Source organism: Meles meles, chromosome 8, assembly GCF_922984935.1.
Source record: "Meles meles chromosome 8, mMelMel3.1 paternal haplotype, whole genome shotgun sequence".
Classification (NCBI taxonomy): domain Eukaryota; kingdom Metazoa; phylum Chordata; class Mammalia; order Carnivora; family Mustelidae; genus Meles; species Meles meles.
In genome coordinates, this window is record NC_060073.1 from 74,635,774 (window position 1) to 74,656,531 (window position 20,758).

Below are 20,758 nucleotides of genomic sequence, written 5' to 3' on the forward strand. Positions count from 1 at the left end.
GACTATCTAAAGAGTAGAGGTTCCCACCATTCCTTCCATGGGTTCAATTAATTTTCTAGAATGGCTCACAGAGCTCAGAGAAACATTTTATTTATCAGATCGTTAGTTTATTATAAAAGGATGTAACTCAGCAATAGCCAGATAGAATAGATACACAGGGCAAGGTATAGGGAAGGGACACAGCTTCCACACCCCCTCCAAGCACACCACTCCCCCCACATCTCCACATGTCTCCCAGAGGAACCTCTCCAAACCCCATGCTTTCAGGTTCTTACGGAGGTTACAATACATAGGCAAGATTACATCATTGACCATTGGTAACTTAACTCAATCTTCAACCCCTCTCCCCTCACTGGGAGGTTGGGTTAGAACTGAAAGTTTCAACCCTCAAATCACATGCAACCAGCCCCTCTCCCATCCTCATCTTTAGGTGCTTTCTAAGCAACTTTTTGAACATAACAAAAGATATCTTTCTCTCTCTAGGCATTTAGAAAATTCTAAGGATTCTAGGAGCTCTTATTCCTGAAACTGGGACAAAAACCAAATATATATCTCTTTTTGTCAATCACAATGTCACAAAAGCCCTCATAAAATAGTTCCTAAACTGGGGCTGCACGGAGGCTAGGAGTTATGCAAAAGACTCTAGAAGGGGATGTTAAAATGACCTTAGTCTCAGGGTGATGAGAATATGGACTGGTGGGATAAGATCGGGCTCAAGCACACAGCCAAACTCTCCTCAGAGACATTTTACCAGATTGTGAAGCTGTATGAGGTAGGAGGCCCCAAAGCTATGCAGAAACCTCTGAAGAACACAGCTGGTTCTCCCATGGTTTTTCAGTACCAAAGAGCAAAGGCTTGCTAATCTCTCAGTTACACTTAGCATTTAGGATTGCTACATGTCCTTGGTGAATTGTCCTCTTTATTACTACACGATGGCATTCTCTCCCATTGGTAATATTCCACCTTCTAAAGTTCACTTTGTGTGAATTATACTATGGTCGCATGAGTTCTTTTGATTAGTTTTAGGCACAAAAGTACACATCTCCTTCTCTCACAGCAGTTCCTCTTATATTTTGATAATATGGAAGGGTACCTTCAGCTTATGAAGTGATCAAAAAGCCTTCACATTGTGTGCTGAATATCCAGCACGGTTACGTGAGCCAGCCACGCCATGAAAGGCGTGAAGTAGGGTGTGACTTTCCTGTCTCCTCCACATACACTCTCAACATGCTCTTTGCAGAGACCTACACGAGCAGTGAGCTTCCCACACTCACAGCAGTATCTCAAGCACACTCAGGAGGATGCCTGGAAATTCTCAGTGTGCTATGTTCTAATTCTGTTTCTTTCCCAGTCAGAATGCAATTGAGTGTGACGTGACATTTAATCAATCCGTTCTCATTTATTTTTTGAAGTACATCAGTCCTTGGAAATTTTACTTATTGTTAACCTAAATGCATGCTAAATTGGTAATTTTCTTGGTATTGGTTGAGACAAACTTGGAGCTAAGACCAAACAACGTAGGCCAGTCCCCACTCTCCCAAAATTCCACAGGGATGGAATCTTCAGTTTCTTCTAGGCAGATTCTTCAAAGAACGTGACTAACAAGTCACCTCCTGAGGTGAGATTAAAGGATCACAGAAATTTGGAAGGAAAACAGCCAAGGTTCTTAAGATACTTTCTCTCCACTACTCACTCCCAGACAAAAGAGGTGTGTTCTCCCTATTTCGGGTCTATTGAGAAAGGTTTCGAGAAGACCAGTTAGGCAACTTGATATACATCCCTTGGGATTTGGGAACTAATGTCAAAGAAATCTGAACTGGGCAGGCCAGTAACTACTGTCCTAGGGTCAGAGTGAAAAGTGGTATCCGGGGCAGGAAGCAGCCGAGTTTCCAGCGATGATGGGGGAGATGTGTAGTTGTCAAGGACTCAAGGAGGATTGCATAGTAGGGAGCCAGCCTGGAGAGTGCTTTGAAATAGACTCTGTCCAAGAATCAGCCTCATTATAAATGTGTTTATTAGATTCATAAAGAAAAGGGTAGAAGTCATGAGTAGACAGCCAAGAGGGAGACCCTGCCAACATCAAGGATATGAAAATCAGATGTTTCCATCTAGGAATCTCCAAAGAAGCCACAAATGTGCCTCATGACAGGGGAAAAGGGAAAATCACTGACCATCCACCACACCCAGAGACCACTAGCTCCGGATCACAAGCATACAAGTGAAGCATGACATTTCCTGAATCTGACCTCTTTGTTCTCTCCTTATAGCAATCCTAGAGAATTCAGAATCTCATCTAGTAAAAAGAGGCTTATCATGGTTTCCTACCCCAAAACTGGTTTCCCAGCACGATATTCATGTAAGCTGGAGAAAAGGAAAACTTTAGTTTCCAAGGGATTTCATAGTTTTAGTTTCTCAGACTGGACATTTTAATTATGAGACTGAGATTTTTCTTGCAATTAAAGTGATGTTTAAATATCTGGGAGTGACTGGCGTTGTCTTAGTACCTGATCTGGTTTTCACAGACAGCAAACAAAGGAACAGCTTCAAGGTAGTTACATGAATTGGTATTTGTTGTGAGGAGATGGTTGTTTCTGTCAGCCTCCTGTCACAGAATCGCTAGATGCAGATCAATTCCATTTCCTCTTCTAGGGAAACACAGGAAAAGTAATTTCCCAGCTTTTACTGTATCTGGGTTGGGGTCGTGTGACTGAAATCCGGGCAGTAACTGCCCAGTAAAAAGGGACTGGAGATTCCCTTTACGTAGCTCTGGCTATTAACCACCCCAAAGATTCTCACCTAATTTCTCTGACCTTATGACCACAGATGATGGAAATCATGCTGCATGATGGGAGGTCAATATCCCCAAGTCACTGCTCGGAAGGCAGTACTACCCCCCAGTCTCCAGCAAATCACCTGACCCTACGCGGACTGTTACATGAGCAAAAAATAAACCTTTATTGGGGCGCCTGGGTGGCTCAGTGGGTTAACCCTCTGCCTTCGGCTCGGGTCATGGTCCCAGGGTCCTGGGATCGAGCCCCACATCGGGCTCTCTGCTCCGCAGGGAGCCTGCTTCCTCCTCTCTCTCTGCCTGCCTCTCTGCCTAGTTGTGGTTTCTCTCTGTCAAATAAATTAAAAAATATATATAAAAAATAAATAAATAAATAAACCTTTATTGTTTTAATCTGCTGCAATTTGTTTTCCTCAGCAGCTAGAGTTAATTACCCTGATGAACACACAGCCTAACTCTCTTTCTGACAATATTAGCAATTATATGCATCATACCCACAACTGATGGTGATTAATCAGTGAGTGGTAAGACTAAGTAGAGAGTGATTTCCTTGGAGAACCAGAGGTCTCCTTCTAAAGCCTGAAGAGAACACAGAATCACAGAAATCTGCCCTTTAGTGGACAGGCTACCAGGACAGCATCACAAGGCTGTGGCGTGGAGAGATGAGTAGGGTATGTCTATCTGAGGTCCACAGGAATGGTGAAGGCCCCAGTTAGGAATTTAAACCCTATTCAAACTTAAACCAAGGTCAACTCCTGGTTTCTTAGTGGGAAGACGAAATTATGACTTTTGGTTGGATTAGTCAGAGAAACATTTGGTTACACACAAATTTGAGCTTGGCCTGGAGAGGTAGGTGGGGTATAATCAGACAGAAAAGAACAGAGAGGGTGTCTGTGGAAGGAAGCACAAAAAAAGGGTACAGGGGCACTTGGGTGGGGCAGTCAGTCAGGCGTCTGACTCTTGATATCAGCTCAGGTCATGATCCTAGGGTTGTGGGATAGAGCCCAACACTGGGCTCTATGCTCAGTGGGGGAGTCTGCTTGAGAGTCTTTCCTCCTCCCCCTCTACCCTTCCCCATGTCCTTTCTCTCTAAAAACAAATAAATAATTTTTTTTTAAAGGACTGAAAAAATGAAAAGGGATAGAGGAGAATTTTAAATAATGGGTTGGTAATGTAGCGTAACTATTAGATGACTCCCAGGGATAATGTATTAAGAGCTTACCATATGCCAGTTATTGTACTAGGTGCTTTATATCTCATTTAATTCTTACAGCCCAGAGAGATATGTATTCTACAATCCCATTTTATAGATGGGAATGCAGAAGCATATGGAAAGAACCTACCTCAGGTCAGTAGCACAGTAAGTGTGACATCAGAATTCAGACTAGAGGAGTCTGACTCCAGTAAATGCTCTTAACCACTATATTGTATAAAAGAATGAAGGTTGGAGGTAGTGAGAAATGGAAAGACCTCTAACTTCGAAATCATAATCAACTTGACTTGAATCCTCTCTCGGTCATATGAAATACTGGGCACTTGAAACTTTCTGAGTCTAAATACATATTCTTTTTTTTTTTTTTTTAAATGAAGGTAATACCACCTACCTATATTCATTCATCCATTCCTTCATTTTTAATTAAAGAGCTCTCCAGGGTTAAGGGATAACTTGCCCACAATGAAGGGGCTCAGTACATAGTTGTTCTTAAAATAGTGCAACATAGTATGCCGTGGGGAGAAGATTATGCATTTAAATTTTAGATATTTTGACTTTGCATCTAGATGATAGAGGTGGGCCTGGCTAGAAAATGCCCAGGAGATAGTTGGCATTCAAGTGGCACCACCTGGCAACATTGACAGACACAGGACTGGAGCTTGGGGTAAATGTGAGCTTTGAAACAATAGCCACGTGTATAATGTGCTAATTGAGTTCCTGACAGTGAATGAGATTTGTGAGAAAGAAGTGTAAAGTGGGAGATGAAATGAATCCAGGAAGGAATGATGAGGGAAATTGTAACTTTAGTTAAGTTTAATTAGAAAAGAGCTTGCATGTCTTAAAGATAAAGGGGATAACAGAATTCTCTCTTACTTGGAATATCTAAGTGTCATGGATGAAAAGATTGCCCAAGATGAAGTATTTGTCACCATCTACAATGTGTATTCATATATGGATAGCATTTTTAATTACATTTTTAAATTTTTAAAAATGCCTATTTCCCTGTAAATAATTGATAAATTAGAAGTGTTCATATTCATTCTTGCATGCTATCATGATTGCATCTTAAACAGCTTCTTCCATTTCCACTGGACTTCTTCAAAATAACAAAAAGAAAAATAGTCCTTTCCCACGGAGAGTTTAAGTCCTTCTAATCTCTTCAATTCCTAATCTCTACTGCACTTTTTTCAAAGTAATCTTTCTGTTCTTTATTCCACAACTAAACATTTGGGGAGTCCCTACCACATGCAATGCACTGGGCTAGGCTTCCTGGGGATTAAAAAAAAAAATGTAAAAATAGTCAACTATCTTTAAGGACTGTATATTTCAGAGAGGAAAAAAAAGATATTTATAGGGAAACTGTGTGTAAAAATCACCACAAAAGAGGGGTTAATGTTCATGCCATGGAGGGGGAAAACTTCACAGGGGTTCAGGAGAGGTCCTGTAGAGATACAGGACCGGGGTAGTTGGAAGTGAGATGTGAGGAAAAAGAACACTTCCAGAAAATTTGAGTAATTATAAAGAATTAAATTTCAAATTTTTATTTTTCTTGCTTACACAAAGCTACCATGCTATACTGATGTGTTCCATTAACAAATATCAAACTTAGGTATTTCCTCTTCCTTTTGATTTGAAACATTTTTTTTTTAGCCATACTGAGCACACTAGCTTATATAAAAAATTTAAAACAACTAGTAATTTTCCATAATCATCCTACTGTTTGGAATATACCTACTCAGGTATAATTCTAACATTCACACAAATAGGAGAAGGAAATTATCTTTTGATTTGCCCAATCTGCCACCCACTCAGAAGGCAGGAAAATAGCCCTTTACTGCAAATCTGTTGACCACCTTAATCTAACCCAATCAAGATAGAAGAACTAACTTAATTCCTAGTAATATATGTATGGTGCTTTCCGGATTGCTGTCTATTAAATAAATTAAGGTTTCATCAAATGACCAATACAAATCAAGGACAGAACAGTCCTCAGAATTTTGGAGCAAAACATCCTTCTCTTTGAAAACAGTCGCAGATTTTTAAGTTTATTAGGAAGGGCATGTAGTAGAGGGGGAAACAGCCCGCCGTCCCGAGTTTGCTAAATCCTCGCTGAAACTTCTTTCATAAAGTATCAGCTCACTACCATTACTGTCACTTCTTACCAGAAAAGTTTAAAGAAATTTCTCTCTACCATGTCTTGCATTATCATTTCTATAGATTTTCATAACACGTGTTGTGAACAAGAAACAATCATTTATTGGATAAGAGAGGCAGGCTTCATATCACTGAAAAAAAAAGTTCAGTCATATTTAAATATGACTTGAAGTTCAGTCATATTTAAATAGTAATAACAGAACTTGTGATCTATCAGATACTGAGCTAAATGGTTTATCACAAACCTCAAGTCTGTACCTTGAACAAGCTGCATATCCTTTTTTTTTTTTTTTAAGATTTTATTTATTTGACAGAGAGAGATCAGAAGTAGGCAGAGAGACAGGCAGAGAGAGGGGAGGAGGAAGCAGGCTCCACGCTGAGCAGAGAGCCCCATATGGGGCTGGATCCCAGGATCCTGAGATCATGACCTGAGCCGCAGGCAGAGGCTTAATTAACCCACTGAGCCACCCAGGCGTCCCTGCATATCCTTTTTGAATCTCATTCCCTTATCTATAAGAAAGGGACAATAATATCTACTAAATATTATATATGTAAAACTTCTTCTATAGCACTTGATATACAATAGGTACTCAATATATTCACAAGCCTAACAGTAGTCACAAAAAATTTGCCCACACTTTTAATAACATTCTCCTGGTGTTTCTGGCCACATGGCCTTCGTGTCTCATCAGTAAACCCAATTAGGCAGAGGAGTAACTATAAATGAATTTTGGTACCCAGAAAGTTACATTTGGGTACACATTAATGTTGACTCTTATTAATACCAATGCCTTGGTTATAGCTGAAAAATCAAGTCAGATGACTTGTCTTCAGATCCTGATAACTTTATACACATAAATTAACTTATTCTATAAGCCCTGTCCATTTCCCTGCCTTTTTCTCACCTGTAATTTGAAGATCACTATTAACATTGTCTTCCTTAGTTTCAGACATTCGTAAGACCTACCACAACCTTGCCTGCCAGACATGATCAAAGCTTTGAAGTCAATGACACATTTCATGGAAGTTATCTGACAGCTGTTCTATGATGAGCAATTAATAGGGTATCTCCTTTCTTACAGGGGCTTGTGTGCAATTAGTACTAAGGGTTTATGGGGGTATCTCTGAATAGTTTTGCTTTTGATCTGGATCCTATCTGACTGAAAGTTTTCAATCTCTCAATAAAATTTTATAGTGTTCTGTGCAGAGGGAGACCTTGCACATCATTCATTAGCTATATAGTTTTTAAATTTTTTCTAATTACTTTTTGCTGTTCTAGAAAAGGCAAATTGACATTTGTATACTGAACTTATTAAATTCATTTGCTAATTCTTACAGTTTGTCTGGAGATTCTTTGGGATGTCCCACATCTATAATCATAGCTACAGATAATGGCAATTTATTTTTTCTTCCTTTCGAAAACTCGGGTCATTTTCTTCTAAGAGCTCAAGTATAACATTACACAGAAAAGGTATGGGGGGGTCGGGTTGCCTGGGTGGCTGAGCGATTAAGTGTCCGCCTCCAGCTCAGGTCATGACCCCAGGGTTCTGGGATCCAGTGCTGCGTCCAGGAGTCTGCTTCTCCCTCTACTCTTCCCCCCTGCTCATGATCTCTCTCCCACCCTCTCTCTCAAATAAATAAAATATTTTTTTTTAAAAAGGGTGTAAATGGGCTTTTTTTTTAAGATTTTATTTATTTATTTGACAGACAGAGATCACAAGTAATCAGAGAGGCAGGCAGAGAGAGAGAAGCAGGCTCCCTGCTAAGCAGAGAGCCCATTGTGGGGCTCGATCCCAGGACGCTGGGATCATGACCTGAGCCGAAGGCAGAGGCTTTAACCCACTGAGCCACCCAGGCACCCCGTAAATGGGCTTCTTACTCTCATTCCTGATCTCATGGTGCACACTTCAAAGATTTTACCAGTAGCTGGTGAGGTGTTCATAGATTTTTTCATAAGATTAAAGACGTTTCTATATGCTAGGATTTTTATCATGTGGATTCATGCTGAGTGGCATCAAATGCCTTTTTCTGCAACAACTAACATAATCATATGATTTAATACTTCATTTTCTTAATATAGATTATATTGATTTTGAATACTGAAACAATCTGAAATAAACCCACCCTGATCTCACTTGATTCCATTATCAGTCAATGTAACCTGGGATTTTCACGTCTATGTTTATGACAGATATTAACCTGTAATATTTCTTTCTTAATATGTCCCTATCGGGTTTTGTTATCAACACTATACTGGCATAACAAAATTAGAAGTGCTCCCGCTTTTTCTATTTTCTGCCAAGTTTAGATAAGACTGGTATTATTTTTTTCCTTTAATGTTTGGAATAATTCACCACTAACCTCATCTGTGCTTGGAGTTTCCTCTGTGGGAAGGTTTTTATTTTCTGTCACATTTCTTGTGAAAAAAAATTATTTTAATTTTATTCATTTATTTGACAGAGAGACACAGTGAGAGAGGGAACACAAGCAGGGGAAGTGGGAGAGGGAGAAGCAGGCTTCCTGCTGACCCCAGGACCCTGGAATCTTGACCTGAGCCCAAGGCAGAGACTTAAGGACTAAGCCACCCAGGCGCCCCTTTTTTGGTCACCTTTCTTTACTAGATAAAGGACCATGCACTTTTTATAATATGCCTTGTGTATGTTTTTAATAAATTGCATTTTAAAGTAATTTGCTGGTTTTATCAAAATTGTGTAATTTGATAGCTAATGTTTTTCATCATCTCTGTTTTAATTTCTTTAGACCCTAACAATAATGCCCTCACTTTCATTGCCGATATTATTTGTGATCACATTTACTCTTCATAACAACCCTATGAAGTAGGTATTATAATTTTCTCACTTTTACGGAGGAGGCAATGTATCTCCAAGAGTTAAGAAGCCGTCCAAATTCACATAGCCAGTCAGCGCAGAGCCAGGACTCAAAGCAAGATCTGTTGCCTCAAAAGCCTGTATTTTTTACAACCACCTCCTACTTACTCCAACCATACATGGTAGTCATGACTATACACTGATTTTAGTCCTTTTGGGAGTTGGGGGAACATAAGGAGCAGGGCTTTTGTCCAAGAAAAAGAACAAACAGACTAGGGAAAAGATAAATGAATTTTCCTTGGGTTCTAAACACTTACACACTTGACATCAGTCCTGTTTGACTCATTTTCCACTTAACATGTGCCTTTACAGGCTACTCACTTTCTCTGAAGTGCACCTCCTCATCCTGTTAGAAAACTTTAAATTCTTTAACTACCAGCTTGTTCCGTGAAGCCTTCCTTCTATTCTGTTCTTCCATTCTGGGTCTTCGATCCCAAGAATTCCTTAACTCTCCCAACAAAATAGATCTGTTACATTACCGCTTTAGTTATTCTTTTAAAAACCTCTATTATAGGGGCGCCTGGGTGGTTCAGTGAGTTAAAGCCTCTGCTTTCAGCTTAGGTCATGATCCCAGGATCCTGGGATTGAGCCCCGCATTGGGCTCTCTGCTCAGCAGGGAGCCTGCTTCCTCCTCTCTCTCTGTCTGCCTCTCTGTCTACTGTGATCTCTGTCTGTCAAATAAATTTAAAAATAATAATAATAATAAAAACCTCTATTATAGCTGCTATATTGATATACATCATTTGACGATGTTTATAAGCAGCTGCTCTCCCGCTGACTTACCTGTCTCTGGAGGGTAATAGGCACACTGTCTCCTGCATTTTGCTATCCCCAGTGTTGAGCATAACCATAAAGGAGGAGCACAGTGAAAACACGCTATTTTATAGGGCTAATTATTTTTACACAGTCTTTTGACCTCCCTGCAAGACCTTTTCCCTCAAGGAATCTACTAGAACAAAACACTGCTTGGCATATACAAAGCACGCTGCCTACCTATGGACTTTGTCCAAAGAAAAAATGGTCTCAACTACTTTCATCATTCGAAGCTCCAAATAGAATTATTTTAAATGAAGAAATGCTGATACCTAGCTACAAAAACTGAAGCATCTTTCAAATGTTTACCTGTAACTGGTTAATAATTAAACACACCCTCCCTGCCCCACCCCCCGCAGAATTAATTGTATTATCTCAATGAGCGACATCAAAGTCTAAATTTGAAGCTTTCACTAACTGTGAGGCTCAGAATAAATATTTGTCCTGTTACCTTTCTTCTCCCCACCCCACTCTATTCTCTCTTGTTTACGAATTATGAACGTACCTTGTGATGCAAAGATCACAACCCGTTCAGGGCGCCCCTCAAAGAAGGCCTAGGAAAACCTGATAGAACTTAAAGCTGCAATACGGGGCATGGCCACTAGGTGGAACCTCATAAAAATCTATGTTTGCCTGTGGCCTGTTATTAATCACTTCAGCCCCTGGAATGCTGGGCTAAAAAGGACCAAGGAGAGCCACAAACCAATTCTTTCATTTTCTTAGAGAAGGAATGTGAGGGCCAGTCAAGGAAACGAGCCTTAGGCCACCCGCTGAAAAGTAGTGGTCAACCCCAAGTCAGCACACAAGCATTGCAGCTATAAGGTCTTTGGGTTTGCCACTGTGATTACTTTGCCCCAGGGCTATGAAGGGGAAAGGTGTACAGCTTAAATAAAACCAGCTGACAGGACTGATCAATCTCTCTATGGTGAGACAAAGCGGTATTGGCACGACATTAATTAGCTGTGTTCTGGAACAGTCAGCACAAAGAGTTAGGGAGCTCCAGAAAAAGCAAGCCAGGATACATACAGCTTTCTGGGTGGAGGACAAGTCATTTTATGCCCCAGCTATGTTTGCTGATTTCCCAGTCCTATTTGCCCAAGCATACTATTTTTTTTTTTTTTAATTTATTTGACAGAGAGAGATCACAAGTAGGCAGAGAGGCAGGCAGAAATGGGGGGTGGGTGTTGGGGGGAGAAGCAGGCTCCCGCTGAGCAGGGAGCCCAATGGGGGGCTCAATCCCAGGACCCTGGATCATGACCTGAGCCAAACCCACTGAGCCTGGCCACTGAGCCACCCACGAGGCCCCCAAGCACACTTTTTGTAGAACCTCCAATAAGATGTTAGAATTACAAAGAAATGCAAAAACCTTAGTAGTTAAAGATTCTAAGGGAACAAAAGGAATGCAAAAAACCGGTCTCTAGCAGGCCCCAAAACAGCTACATTAGATTAGAGACAATAAATCAGTGGCAAAAAAGTAAGACCCTGCCTTCCTTACCTGATATCAGGAGCCCAGGACCTCAGGGCCCCATCCGGTTTACACTCTCTCTGGGAGCATGCCCAGAACCCCTTCCCTTAGTCTGACAGTCACGTCTGCTTCCTTATAATGTTAAAGGCCCCACCCGAGGAGAAGCACAGGCTTCATTAACATAACATGGGATTCAGGTGTAGGCTTACACTGTAAGTGCCTGTGCAACTTCCTGCCCGCCTTTCTATACCATGCTTAAAGCTCCCCTTTCTGAATATGCATCCTAATCCTAAATAAAGGGAACCACTCACCCCTGCTCCAGGAGTTGGGGCTTTGAAAGTCATGCCCCAAGACCTCCTTATCTGATGCAAACGGAGTTTCCTTTGTGAGACAACTCCACCTGGTGTAGTCTCTCTCCATGGTGACTCATTCAGGAGAGAACTAGCTAGCTCCATTACAGCGTTAACCTCCTTGAGCTTCAGGAAGTGGGCTTCAGGTCTGTCTGTAACAGTGCGTCAGAATGAAAGTAACCAGACTTTCTACTGCAGAATCAGAAACCTTACCTTATGGGTCTATTTCAGCTGTAGGAAGAGGCTTGTGCAGACTGAGTGGAAAGGACCATCAGTAGTTTTTCCACTGACAAACCATGTAGTCTCAGTGCCAAATTTCCTGCCCACTGGATCTAAGGGGTAACTTGGTGCAGTCTGCTTTGCCTAAGGGGCTCAGTTGAAGCAAGGAGTTACTGGGCTTTGGGATCAAAGGATTGCGGGACAAAACTGATGGAGACAAGTTATCACTGGCAGCTTCTCCAGTGCTTCAATTCTATCCAGTCCCTTCTCCCAGGCTCCCCATTCTGCCATGCAGCTGTCCTAGAGAGGGGACGTGGCAAAAAAACACAGGGATCTGAGAAATGGAGGCAAGACAGGTGGCAGTAGTGTTAGGAGTTGGTTGAACAGGTAGAGTCAGGGACCCCAACAAGGAAATATGCAGTCAGGACAGCTGAGCCAAAACAGCTCTGACATCCTGCTTTGCCACTGAGACAGAACCGCAATGACATTCTGCTTTGCAGCCTTTGCAGAAATGACTTCTGTAAAACCTCCTAAAATAAGACAATTAATCACAAAAGCATCCATCACTATCACAGGCAAGGGGCAGGCAAGACCTAACCCCCCAGATGTCAACAAGAAAAGACCATCAGCGCATGGACATTAACCCAATAGGTAGACAGATACATGACCAAAGCCCTGATTGGCACGACTCCGCACTCCCTGATTGCTTAAGAAAGTTCTGCCACAGAGCTCATGAAAACCCCCAAACTTAGAAACTCTGGGGGCAACCCACTTGGGCCCTCCTCCCTCCCTGGGAGCCTTGTACTCTTGCTCAGTAAACTTTGCTTTGCTGCTGCCCACCACTCTTCGTCTGGTCTACCTCTTCATTCTTCAAAGCGGTACAACCAAAAATCACAGGCGCTAAGGGGACACAAATCCTCTAATATTTGCTGGGGACTCACTCTGGATCTCTACTATCACCAAGGACATCTACAGTGAGTCGTGGGCAGCAAGTCTGTCTGTTTCTCTCGCACAAGTGCCAAAACAATGGGCACCCATCAGCCATATAAGAGCGATTACCAAGGTTGCGGTTTTCAAGTGTTGGTGACAGGTTTTTTGGATTCCTTTCAGACTGATCCCCCAACATCAGTTGGGAATTTGGGTTTAGCGAGGACTCAAAATTCCTTTCGAGGCAGATCACCAGACGTGGGGATCCTGGGAAAACGAAGCAGCACCTGCTGGGTCCTGACTAAAGGTACTCTTTGGTGGACACTCAAAGGCTCCGGAGGAACCTGGCTCCTTACAACCTCATCCGGGCATCCGGAGAGAAACCCCTCTATCATTCTTTTCTCGGCTAATTCCTTCCTAAGGAGAATGATGGGAAAAATCCGGGATAATCCCCCTGGACATACTCCTGCATATGGTTCGGGTGGCCTCCAAGGGACCACACTCACAGCTTCCTGTCATGGTGAGGAACAACCTTCTGTCTCTGCCGTCCGGTGGTATCTATGCTGATGGTGGCATCTTTGAGTCACACTCCCTTACTCCGGCTACCCATTCAGATGGAAGGAATCTTCATATTAACCAGAAGGGCAGACCATCGAGACCTCAGGGTCCTGACCCAGACAATACTTCAGGAAGCCCACCCTTTGATTCCTGTATTAGGAAAGTGCTGGCATTGCCTTGTCTGCACATACACAGAGAAGAGGCTTAAGCAGAGGGTACGATCCAACACCCCTGAGTTCTGATCTCTGTGATGTACTATACAGTCAACTTCCTCACCTCAATGGGGTCATCCTGCTCTACCAGCCTATTGCCACCCCCTCCCCAAATGGGATTTACCATGGACTCCCCATTGGCTGTGTCATATTGATGAAGTTCTAGAACTTAGGTGAGGTTCAGTGGGCTGAGGTCCGGAGCCAATGACCAAGAAAGAATTCTTGAGACATCTTTGGTGCAAAATGGTGGTTTATTAAAGCATGGGGACAGGACCCGTGGGCAGGAAGAGCTGCTGCCCGGGTTGTGAGAGATGGCAGGTTCTGTACCCTGCGGTTGGGGGAAGGTGAGGGGAAGGGAGGTTTCAATGGAGTTTTCATATGATAAAGAGGACCTACAAGGTGCCAGGAGTATCCCAGAGGTCTTCAGGGATACCCGGAGGTCTTCCGCCTTGATCAATGTTGTCTTTCGGCAAGCCATTAATATCAAGATAGTTGGGAGATTCCTGGTGGGATGTCACAATCCTGCTATCAAGCATCTTTGTTAGTGAGATTTAGGTTCAGAAGAGATTTAACTATATTTACATTTCAGTTTTGTGTATGGAGAGGAGGGCTTGAGGAACTGAGTTATTTGCCTCTGGAAATTATCAATAGCACAAGGTAACTTCTTTGTAGAGCTCTAGGACATTTGTAAACAAAGGGGAACTATTTGTTTATGGCAGTCATGGGTGCCTGAGGAATGCTACACATATTAAGGAGGGGAGCAGATAGAGAGGGGGTGCAAGGTGCCAGCTTTTGCTTTGTCCTCAGCCAGCCTCCTGCTCCCTCATCAATATCTGTGAAAGAATTACAAGACAAGGCTCAGGGATGAGGGTCTTTCCATGTTACTTCCCTCTTCCCATGTGTGCCCCATCTTGTCACTCCAGCAGCTGGCCTTTTCTAACCTCCTATTATGGCTTGCCACACTGAGCATTTTTACTATGACCCTCATGCTGACTTCCAGTGGGCTCTAAGGAGTCAGGCACATCCATCTACCACTAGAGGAGTCTTACTTGGTCCCAATTGGTACCCATTGAGTCCTGCGGATGGAACACGAGAAGACAGACAAGGAAAGGGCCTGGGAAACAGGGGTTACTCTCTGGAAGTAGGGCCAACCCTGGTTAAGAGCGACTAGTCCCAGCACCTGGCAGAGATGACCAGAGTGTTGGCTGCCAGTCACTTAGCAGCTCAGCCAGTAACCAGGGACACGCCTCCCTGGCATCTGTAGATAAGGGACCAAGGGGACACCTTTCTCCTCTGTTTCTATAGATGTTTCTTCTCTGTTTCTGTAACTTCCTGGCTAAAGGCAATATACCTCTGGGATGCATCTTGAATAATTGGGACAATTTTACCCTCAAAACTTGAAGAAAAAATGACATATATTTTTTTCTTTCTAAGATTTTATTTATTTATTTGAGAGAGAAAGAGGGGGAGAGAGAGAGAGAGAGAACAAGCAGGGGAAGCAGGAGAGAGAGAAACAAACTTCCTACTGAGCAGGGAACCCAATGTAGGGCTCGATCCCAGGACCCCGGGATCATGACCTGAGCCGAAGGCAGGCACTTAAATGACTGAGCCACCCAGGCGCCCAACTCATATTCTTTTGCACAGAGACATGGACACAATATGAACTGGAGAAAGACTCCTGGCTGTCTGAGGGAACTATCAATTTTAACATCATTTTACAGCTAGACTTGTTTTGCAAACAGGAGGCAAGATGGGGGAAGTACCTGTATACAATGTTTCTGGGTCTTATGGAAAATCAAGGCCTCTGCCAGAGGTTTAATCCTAGCCTCCTGGCTGCTCTCTCTCACAGAGCCACCATGGCGGGGGAGGGGCAGGGGAGAAACACAAAGGAATACCTGCTTGTGTGGGTCTTGGACCAGTTCCCCTGCCTGTCTGCCACGCTCAAAACCCCTACTGATGCTTGAGGGCTTCTCCTCAGTAGTTAACTGCATTAATGGCCAGAACTGGAGCCAACCGTCTCTGGTTATTCTACCCCAGGGCAGGGACTTTACAGAATATTCCCAAGCAGCTGCCGTAACTCCTTCATTCTGGGAAGTTCCCGGTCTCTCTGGCTGGACATGGACTGCCGAATTACACTTTGGTGAAAACACAGATGAACAAAAATCTGTGTCTGCTCGCCTGTCCGAGGTGATGAGGTTTAGACCCGGGAACCTTCTTTCTCTGCCTTCCGGCAGCACTCTGCCTCTTCTGTCTCCCCCTCCTCCTTTTGTTTCTGTGCCACTCTGGACGCTGTCTGCATACACCCCCCCCCCTTCAGACTTCCCCACCAGGGTCTCAGGTGAAAATTGACCCTGGAGAACAAATTGGTTGACTTCTAAAAGAGAATCCAGGTGAAACATAATTTGGTATTTAAACTGATATGTTTTGTTGGTTCAATTAAGATAAATATCTTTAAAGTTATCACTATGAAATATAAATCGGTTTGCTTAAGGTTAATAAGCACCTGTTATTTTTGCTGTAACTTGTTAGCAAAAAAACTGATCTCGTCTGTCCCAGAGTTTTCATGAGTAATGGTTAAGGGTAACCTGAAACTTTAAAGTTTTGCTTGGATGATGAACGGGATTGAAGTCTTGGGACAGCTAGGCCTTTTCCAAATAGGTTAAAATGCTAAAACCTTAATAACCGGATATTGGTTTGTCCTTTTGACTTATCATTGCAAAGAAACTAAGGTATCGTTCGGTCTGTTGATAAACATGATGGTAGGTTACTGTCACCCAGACTTGGGAAGAAAACCCAACAGTTTTCTTAAAAAGGTTGAGATGCTCTCATTAAATACATAGCTATCTCCCCTGGTTCTCCCGAGGCCGAGATTATTCTGAAAGACAAAATTCATTACCCAGTCGGCCCCAGATATTAGAAAAAAGCTGCAAGGGGCACCTGTGGCTCAGTGGGTTAAAGCCTCTGCCTTCAGCTCAAGTCATGATCTCAGGGTCCTGGGATCGAGCCCCACGTCGGGTTCTCTGCTCAGCGGGGAGCCTGCTTCTCCCTCTCTCTCTCTGCCTGCCTCTCTGCCCACTTGTGATCTCTCTCTGTCAAATAAATAAAATCTTAAAATAAAATAAAATTTTGTTTAAAAGCTGCAAAAGTTGACTGTCAGCCTTGAGGGGACATTTGAAGAGCTCTTAGGAGCTGTTGTTTGGGTCTTTTACAACCAGGACCAAGAGGAGAGTAAGGAACAGGAAAAGAGGCTGAAAAAGAAATCAGAGGTTCTGGTTGGGGCCCTACAAGTCAGTGGCCACCCGGCCACCTGAGACTCACGTACCAGATGCCACCTCTGTGGGCACCCAGAGCACTGGAGATGAGAACGCCCTCATGGGAAAACGTCAAAGCCCCACAACCCCTGTCATGTGTGTGGAGGAGGGCGCTAGAAATCTGAATGCCCTCGGGGATCTCAATCCACGAGGGCTCAGACAACCAGCACCCCCAATAAGGACTGGGGGGGGGGCCTGGGGCTCCTTACAGTGATTCCTCCAAAACACTTTACTATTGAAAATCCAGAGGCTAAGGTAATTTTGGAAATAGGAGAAAGCCAATCAATCCCCTTTTAGATACAGCAACCACCTTTTCTGTTCTACTCTCCACCTCAGGCCAACTCTAGAGCTGCAGCATTGTTAAGTGTGTTACTGGACAGCCCATAACCAGATTCATCTCGCCTACTGGGATGCGCTTGGGGAGATCTCACTTTCTCCCATTCCTTCTTAATAATGCCTGAGAGCCCCACTCGTCTCTTGGGGAGAGATAGCATGGCCAATTTAATAGCCCCGGAACAGACGAGCAACTACCTTCCCTTGGTAATGGCTGATGCTAATCCCCAGGTCCAGGCAACTCAGGGAGAAGTGGGTCAGGCCTCAACCGCAGGGCCCCATTCACATACACCTTAAGGACCCCACCACTTTCCCTTGTCAGAAACAATACCCTCTAAAACCAGAAGCAAGGGAGGGCCTAATAAAAATCATACCTAACCTCAGACAGCAGGGGCTCCTAAAAGAATGTAGTAGTCCCTGCAACACACTGACCCTGGGGGTGCAGAAGCCTAACAGAGGATGGAGACTGTTCAGGACCTCTGTGGTCCAGCTTCATCCCATAGTTCCTAACTCTCGCACCCTATTGGCTCAAATCCCCGCTGATGCCAGTTGTTTCACAGTCTTAGACTTAAAGGATGGCTTCTTGTGTATTACAACGCACCCACACTCCAGTTCCTGTTCGCATTTGAAGATTCTACTAACCCAGCCTCGCAGTTAACATGGACAGTCTTGCTCACAGTCAGTCATTTTTTTGCCAAACCAAGTACTATGCCTGCAATATCCTGTCATGCAGATAGAAACTCCCGTCACTTTAACTCCTGCCCCTTCTTCCCCTAGAAGAATGCTGCTTCTGTGTCAACAACACAGGCCAGATGGTCTATCATTTGGATCGCTCAGATAACCTGCTAGCCCAAATGGAGGACCACTCCTCTGATGGAAGTCCCTTGGGACACAGCAGTGAACTCTGGGTGTGGCTGTTGATGGCCCTGCTATTAGTCATTTTCCTCCTCTGTCTTCTCAGTTCCTATATTCTATTTATTTGGCAGAGAGAGCACAAGTGGGGGGGCGGGTAGGCAGGCTTCCTGCCGAGCAGAGAGCCCCATGCGGGGCTCGATCCCAGGACCCTGAGATCATGACCTGAGCCAAAGACAGAGTTTTAACCCACTGAACTACCCTGGCTCCCCTCTAAGTGACTTTCTCCGATTTATCTGGTCTGGTCAGGCTACAGATGGGCCTGTTTGTGCAGCCACAGATGGAGAGAGCCCCTATAGACTTCTACCTGGGACCCTCAGACAGACCTCTGGGGATGAAACCCTGCAGCCTTTCCTTCTTCAACAGCGCCTCCTGCCAGCAGGAAGCAGTTAGCTCCTTTGTCGCCCTCTCTCCCTAATGGCAGTTAGGTTCACTGCTTTGTATTTGTATTTGTAGTAGCCACTCCAAATAGAAATGCTCCACATAAAAGGATTAATTAGGCCTCTGGTATCTTCATTTTTACGTTTTGCAAATTGAAGATAAAAAGTAAAGCAGTTAAAAAATTTTTTGTCCTATAGAATTTCCAGAAAGGGTAATATCCAAAGCCAGTTGTACTCTCACACTTTTTACCGCCATTCTGTGTTGTTAAACCACATTTGAGAAGCACTTCTGTAACCTAGTAAAATTAAAATGTAGACCATAGGGACTCCTGAGTGGCTCAGTTGGTTAAGCATCTGCCTTCAGCTCAGGTCATGACCCCAGGGTTCTGGGATCCGGTCCCATGTCCAGCGGCTTGCTCAGCAGGCAGCCTGCTTCTCCCTCTGCCTACAGCTCCCTCTGCTTGTGCTCTAACAAATAAGATCTTAAAAAAAATAAATAAATAAAATGTGTAAGGTTTTATAGGCGAAATAAACACGACACCAGGCAAGGCAGGCACAAGGCAAAATTTATTAAAGGCACTCTCTGGCGAAGTTTCAGGGCTCAGGAGAAGGGGAGCCAGGAAGTCGCGCTAGGCGGAGGTGGGCACCCTCAGCCGAGGTTCCGTGACTCTTGAAAGCTGAGTCGGGGAAGTCGCACTGGGAGGGAGTGGGCGGGGTCTTTTATCGGGCCAAGGCGGGCATGGGCTCACATCCATATATGGTTGGGTATTTGGTGATGGGGAGGGTATGGAGTGGGGGGTCCTCATCCTCCTGTTTCCTGCATAGGTATCTGGTTACCTATGGAGACGTGACCTGGGCATACATCCTTTTGGTGGAAGAGTCAAGGGTTGAGGAAGGGGCGGAGGGCTGGAAGATCGCGGCCTCAGCGGTCATTTCTATTGTTCCTAGTGCACTCCTGGAACCGCCGACCCAACAAAATGTAGTCAATAACAAAGCATTATTAATGTGTTTAGATTGTCATATACAAAGATCATTTTACTTCTTTACTACAATCAAATCTGTGTGCTAGGTAATATTGTCACAGTATGTCGGAAGAAAATGTTAAAAACAATAGCAAAACAAGTTGTGTCACAGGTAAATGTCGAAGCTGAGACTTTGGTCTATTTGGCCTGTGCTCCTAATCACTACATGGGTTCACCATTCATTTCCTTAGACTCAAAGCTCAGAAAATAAACTACGGAAAGAGCTACTTGTCTACAGAGGTTAATTTATAATAGTGAAAAACTAGAAGCCAAATAAGATCATATAGTGGAGAAAAATAAATTATAAAAGAATATATAGCCATCTGAAAGTATATATATGTATGTGTATATATGTGTATGTAAATATATAAAATAAGTAAAAACATGAAAAAGTTTTATGGTATAATAACTTCTTAAAATGTGATATAAAATCGATATTAATTCTATATAAATCTATATCAATTTTTAAAATCCTTTTAAATAAAATCTTTTTTTAAAAAAGAGAGATTTTATTTATTTATTTGACACAGAGAACGAGAGAGAGAGAGAGAGAGAGAGAGAGAGAGAGCATGCACACGTAGGAGGAGCCCCAGAGGGACAGAGAGAAGCAGACTGCCTGCTGAGCAGGAAGCCTGATAGGGGCCTCGATCCCAGATACCGCGGGATCATGACCTGAGCTGAAGGCAGACGCTTAATGATTGAGCCACCCAGGTGCCCAATAAATAAATAAAATCTTAAAAAATAAATGAAGAACCACCAAAAAACAAGGGTGTGCACCACCTCAATGGTTTAGAGAATTCTGCATTGCAAGCTTCTTCCTGCAAATGTCTGTGCCTTGAGGCCCTGCTCACAATTCCCTCATTAACTGGATTTAAAATAACCCCAGGGAGTGAAGACCTTATGGCTTGAAATGTTAATAAAATAAAATCTGTATTACATCAAGAGTTAAGCTTTTGCTTGCTTATAATGTCTAAATTCTACTACATAGTTATAGATTCTTTCTAGTTCAAGCAAGGACCTGGCAGATAACTCAGATGGATCGTAATTTAATAGAGTAGATGCCTGGAGGACAGAAATTTATCATGGGTAGATGTGCATTTAAAGCCACCAACACTATTCTCATGTTAATTTAATTACTAATTCACCTAAGAGTCACTTCACCCAAAATCTCAGAAGCCAGGTAACCAAGGTTTAGCTGAGAAATATGGGGTAC